The sequence below is a fragment of the Pipistrellus kuhlii genome, unplaced genomic scaffold (genome assembly GCF_014108245.1).
Source record: "Pipistrellus kuhlii isolate mPipKuh1 unplaced genomic scaffold, mPipKuh1.p scaffold_m20_p_14, whole genome shotgun sequence".
NCBI lineage: Eukaryota > Metazoa > Chordata > Mammalia > Chiroptera > Vespertilionidae > Pipistrellus > Pipistrellus kuhlii.
The window spans coordinates 4,900,439-4,906,991 of NW_023425449.1; the positions used below are offsets into that span (position 1 = coordinate 4,900,439).

Below are 6,553 nucleotides of genomic sequence, written 5' to 3' on the forward strand. Positions count from 1 at the left end.
GGGGAGCTCGAACCTGGCCAAGCACTGCACTGCTCAAGTGCCCATGACAAATGAGGAGATAAAGAAAATACGAAATGCACATACATTGGAATGGTATTCAGCTTTAAAATAGAAGGAAATCTATTTGGGACAAGAAGAAGAACCTGGAGAACAGGATGCTAAGTGCAATAAGCCAGCCACAGAAGGCCAGATGCCTCATGATTCCACTTATAGAGGAATCCATGGTAGTCAGACTCAAAGAAGCAGAGAATGCGAAAGTGGTTGCCAGTGAGTGGGGGTGAGAGAGATGTGGAGTTGTTGTTCAGTCAGCATAGAGTTTCAGTGCTGCTTCAGGGGTCCTCAAACTTTTTAAAGTGGGGGCCAGATCACGGTCCCTCAGAGAGCTGGAGGGCCAGACTATATGAACTACTAATTCCTACTGTAACACCTCGGCTGCGCTCACTGCCCAAAAAACCTGGCGGGCCGGATCAGACTCCTCTGCGGGCCGCATGTGGCCCGCGGGCCGTAGTTTGAAGACGCCTGTTAGAGATCTATTGTACAACACACTGGCTGTATTTAACAACAAAGTATTGTGTACTTCAAAATGTAAGTGTGTAAGTTCTTTTTTAAAAAAATATATTTTATTGATTTTTTTTACAGAGAGAAGAGAGAGGGATAGAGAGCTAGAAACATCGATATGAGAGAAATATCGACCAGCTGCCTCCCGCACACCCCCTACTGAGGATGTGCCCGCAACCAAGGTACATGCCCTTGACCAGAATCAAACCCAGGACCCTTCAGTCCGCAGACTGATGCTCTATCCACTGAGCCAAACGGGTTTCGGCGAGTGTATAAGTTCTCTCTCTCTCTCTCTCTCTCTCTCTCTCTCTCTCTCTCTCTCCAAAAACAAAACAGCAACAACAATAAATTGACATAGGTAACTGGGAAGGGTTGCATATATCTAGTACCTTGATTGTGGTAATGATATCTCGTGTGTTTGCATGTATCCAAACTTATCAAATTGTACCCATTAAATATGTATATTTTTGTATACCAGTATCAACTCTTCTTCAATAAAGCTGTAGAAGTTCCAGAATTTCTGCAATGATCTTGGTCTTGTGCTAGGTGATGGACATCCATCCTAATGCTGACTGTGTTAAAATATAAATTTGGTGTGGACTGGACCTGAAGTTATTTCTGAAGTTTTAAATTGAGGGAGTCATGAAACATTTCTGAGACTCAATTTTTTTTTATCTACAAAATGGAAATGATAATGTTTTTAATTCTAAATTGAGAAGATTTGAGGAGATGGGACCACATAAAATATGAGGAATAAAAGCAGTACTAATTATTGAGCTTAAAGCTAACAGCTAACTGTAATTGAACACTTTAGCATGATTGGAATGATCGATCAATACTTTCCATTTCATATAATCTTCACTAGAGCCTAAGGAGACAGATAATGATTCTTACTTTCCAGGTGAGTAACCTGAGGCTTAGAAGAGATTAAGAACTTGCCCAAGATCATGGCCAATTGGACACCAACAGCACATAAAGGTTCATGACTTTGCAGTGAAACTGGAGAGAATCCTAAAGAAATTTGGAATCTATAAGAAGACTAGAATCTTGGTACCCAGCATTGGGACAGATTGGGTAATACTCATGTTTCTGTGGGATATTTTAACCTTGGCTACATGTTCCCACACTTCAGATCTACCGCATCTAACTCAAAGTGTTGTCAATGGGCCACACGTGGCAGCCACGTCTTTCACATCTCAGCTAAGGAAGAACTCATATTTCATAGGCACCTTTCATGTTCAAAGCTATGCTGAAGACTTGATGTATTTTGTCTCATTTCATCCTTAAAGCCATGCTGAGTGGTGGGTGCTTATATCCACACAAATGGGATTGAAAATGGAAGTGCAGAGAGATGATTTATTCTCTGCTTTCAATATAAAAACCATGGCCTATTGGACACCAATAAAATACAGTTACATGCTCATTGAATAAAAGGGAAATTAAAAAATGTTAAACATAAAAAAGACAGATTTATTGAAAATATGAGTAAGAGAGAATTACTCATTTAATTGGGATTAATTAAATCCTAATTACCTGGGGGTAAATTAGGATTGATGTAGATATCATGGTTTCTATATTGTTACTTAAATTGAGCTTAAGGCAAAACTTTTAGCCTATTGGTGGCCAAGGCAAAAAAGGGAAAAACAATTAGTTATATGACTTGTCTCATCCCTAAGGGAGGATACTTCAGTATCTTAAGAGCAGCACAGCTTTTTTTCCTAGGAGACAAGATGGTTATTTGTACAAGATCACAGAGTTAGGAAGAAAATGAAATACTGGCATTGGAACCCAAGTTTGCCTATCTCCCAGCCACAGACCCTTCCACTACACAAAGCTGTCTCCTTCTATATTAGCTTGGGATAAGAGTGTATTTGCTCTGGTTTCTGTCAGTACAGTTTCGCCTTCAGCACCCACCTTGCTTCGGTATAATTAAGGTGTTTTGTCATGGGCGGAAGGGAAAGATGTTAAATTTTAATTCCTTGGGTGGCATAAATAATGTGGGTGGGTTTATTTATTTCCTCTCTAGTGCACGCAAGCATGTGGCAAGATGGGGCTGTAGGACAGAAAAGGAAAAAAGGAGAAGGAGGCACCCCGTGGCAGGTAGATGCCTTTATAAATGACATGGACAGATGTGTAGAAATAACAAGGATAGCAAATGAGACAACATGCATTAGGGAGGAAAGGGAAAGGCAATAAATAAATGAAATTGGGTGCTAGTATTGGCTGTGGACTGCTCTAGAGAGAGAGGAAGACTGTAAGCAGGGAGGTCTTTAGATGTAGATGTAGATTCTAAATGGGGATCATGCCCCCATTTGATGTAGATTCTAAATGGGGATCAACGCCCCTATCCCATGGAATGAGGAAGGCACTTTGCCTGTTGTCCTCCATGAACTTGAGAGCATGGTCCCCAACTCTTTCCCAACACCACTCTGCCTATCTTACTATAATATTACTCAACAGCTCAGTATAGAATGAACCATCTCGCTAACACATCTGATTCCAGTCCCAGCTCTGTTGGTCTAGCCTCCTCCATTTCAGTTTCCTCTCTTACGGGGATGGTCAGAACCATCGCTGGGCTTCCCAGAAGGCTCAATCCATTCATGTAAATGAAAGGCTTTTGGGAAACTGCGCTTGGGAATGCCAGTGTAGTATACGGAATCCATAACTGAGCTCTCTCCAGGAGTTCTGCTTCCCAGGAGAACGTTATAGAGCAGAATCAAGTCTCATAACACTCACGCAAGGAGTAAGCAAAAAATAAAACAAGACAGGCAAGTATTAACGACTCTCTTCCTTAGGGACCTTGCATTCAGGTGGCTGAGCTCCATGTCAGGAATCTTACAGAGTTCATTCACGCCAGCAAATCATCTACTGTGAGGTAGGTATTGGGATTTCCCATTGATAGATTAGGGAAGTGAGGTTTAGAGAGTTGACATGACTCTCTGAAAATAGTAAATGACAGCCAGGTTCCATCCCAGTCCTTGCTGTATCCTTCAAGACCTTTCAGTCCAATAAGTCGTTTGAGGATCCAATGAAGCACTGGCTGCTAAGCTTCCCTAAATAGGGTTTGAGCTCTGGACTTAATGTCCAGAGGGCACAGGGTATAATTATGAGAAAAGAGACTGAAAAAGATAGTTGAAAAGCCTCCTATTGGAATGTCCATGAATGTTCTAGGACAGGGGATGGCAAGCTGAGGCTTGAGAGCCACATGCGGCATTTTGGCCCGCTGAGCATGGCTCTTCCACAAAATACCATGGCCTGGGCAAGTCTATATTGAAGAAGTGGCGTTAGAAGAAGATTAAGTTTAAAAAATTTGGCTCTCAAAAGAAAGTTCAATCGCTGTACTGTTGATATTTGGCTCTGGTGACTAATGAGTTTGCCGACGACTGTTCTAGGAGGAACAGGGAAGGATACGCAAAACCAAGAATATGAAACTTAGCAGGCTGTCTGCCCACTTGGGATGGGGCTATTGTTAGTTGTACGAGTGGTAGATGGATGGAGGAAAAATGAGAATGATACTGACTTTTTATTCATATTTTTGCTTATATTTGCTCATTCAAACCTGCTGCTTCCTCTACACACCCACACTGCCCTATTTCAACCCTCATAATCTCTCACTGGGTTTCCATTCAAAGCTCAACTTCCTTCCTCCTCCTCTGGGGGTGAGAGTGAGTGATCTTTGGAAGGGCAGATCCGACCCTGTCACTCTCTGATCACCTTCCTTTGATGGCTTCCCATTACTTTTGGAAGAATGGAAACAAGAGTCCAAATTCCTCTCATCCATCCAAGGGCTCACCTTACTCTTCCTGCCTCAGCTCAGGCACTTTCCCACCACACACTCAGCATTGTTCATACATCACCGAGTTACTCACCTTTCGCTGTCATTCTAAGCACTTTTGCTCTTCTGGCACATGCTAAATCCTTCACAAAAGTAAACTGTGACTGCCCAGGGATATGAAACTGCTAATGACTGTGACACAGAAGGCTTTGGGGCAGGCAAGATCTTGCTTCTACCCCCGGTTCTGCCATCTTGCCTCCAGGGTTGGGTTGGCATGAAGATTACAGACAATTTGTGTAAAGAACCCAGAACAATAACTGCCTCACATGTCACAGAAACCAACCATCAGCAAATCCCGTGGCTTTGCCTGCAGAGTGTGTCCACGTTTGGGCCATTTCTCACCATCCCTGATGTTGTCTCTCTAATCGCACCTGGAGATCGAAGTTGCCCTCTACCTGGGCCCTCGCCTCCACCCTTTCCCTGTTTCTAGTTACTCTCCACTCAACAACCAGAGTATGGAGACTAGGAGTATGAAGACTAGGAGTCAGATCAGGTCATTCCTCCTCACCATTCCTTCCATGGCTTTGCGATTTGCTCACAGTAAGAACTGAAGTTTTTATGGAGGCTTACAAGGGCCTCTGTGAACTGCAAACACCACCCACCAGCTCTACCTGCTACCCTTTGTAGCCCTATTAATAGCCCTTCTTTTGGTTCATCCAACACTCCAGACCACCCCAGGACCTTTGCATTTACTGTTCCCTCTACCCACAGTGCTCTTGCCTCTGGTGTTTACAAAACCAATTCCTCATGTCCCTAAACTCTCTGCTCAAGGACCACCTTGTTGATGAAGTCTTTCCTGACCACCCATGTACAACTGTGCAAGCGTTCCTTCACCTCCATCACTGCCCCTCTGCTGAGCCCTCTGCCTCCCACTGTCTTTGCTCTATTTCACACTTACCATAGCCTAACTCACTGACTACATGAATAATGACTTGGTGGTCCTCATCACTTATTGTCAGTATATCCTGGGATCGAATTCTGCATTGTTGTTTTATGCAGTAAAACAAGGACATTAATATGTAGGGTGTCCCCCAATATATATGCACACACTTTGAATAATTATAAAGGCAGTGCTGATTGAATACATTTTATTTTCAAAATTGAGCTATCAGCTATTAAAGTGTGTATACATTTATGGGACACCCTGTACATTCATAAGGTTTTGCGTATTTTTACTTGACTGCCCCATTTTTGTCAGAAACCAACCATCAGCAAATCCCGTGGCTTTGCCTGCAGAATGTGTCCACGTTTGGGCCATTTCTCACCATCCCTGATGTTGTCTCTCTAATTGCACCTGGAGATCGAAGTTGCCCTCTACCTGGGCCCTCGCCTCCACAGTTTCCCAAACCATCTAAATAGGGTAGCTGACATGCACCAGGAATTAATGAATATTAATTGTCCTTCCACTTGATTGAATGAATCCCATCCCATTTAGTCTGACAAGCATTTATCGAGTTATATATTTAAGTTAAAAGAATGAATTTAGAGTCTCCTTCATAAAACGCATACACAATCATGAGAGAGAACTATTTGTGAAATGATTATCTTAAGAGATCACAGCAAATTACACCAATAGTAAAGCTGACACAATGCTCAAGAAATCTTTTAAATTTAAATAACTAATTTATAAACACAACTTTATAGTACTTCTCTTACTGTTTGGGGCTGCTCACCTTTAGATTTCCCTTCCTGGTGACAAGGATTTCTCCATGTTGTTTTCTGTGGAGGATACTCAGGCTTTCGATGAGCAGGGTGACCTAGAATTGGGGATTTATTTATTTATTTATTTATTTATTTAATTTTTTTTTTTTTTGGGGGGGGGGAGGCCTTCCGGTGCAAGCCGGAAGACCTGCTGGACAAATTCAAAAAAAGCTGTAAGCATTTGGGGGTTTATTTTTGACAGTTGGGATTCGTAAGGCATATGATCTCACCCACAGGGAGCCATGCTGTTGGCAGTGCTGCTGGAGATTTGTGCCTTACAAACATCGGACTACTGGCACGTTCCATTTGTGTGTCTCCCATCAGAAAAGAAAGCCACGTGTGAAGCATTTATAGCTGTATCTGCTGCATTATCGAACTTCTACTCATAAGAGCCGCTCAGCGTGGACTGGCACCTTGACCCTTCTCCACAGCCACCTCGCCTTTCATGGTGGAACCACT

At 42.7% G+C, this 6,553-nt stretch overlaps 1 non-coding gene across 1 annotated transcript; it reads right to left on the bottom strand.

Moving 5' to 3' along the window:
• Positions 1–6,214: 6,214 nt before the first annotated feature.
• LOC118718726 lies at positions 6,215–6,277 on the bottom strand. The gene has a single exon (XR_004987905.1). It is a non-coding gene; the product is annotated as a U7 small nuclear RNA (small nuclear RNA).
• Between the last annotated feature and the right edge of the window lie 276 nt (positions 6,278–6,553).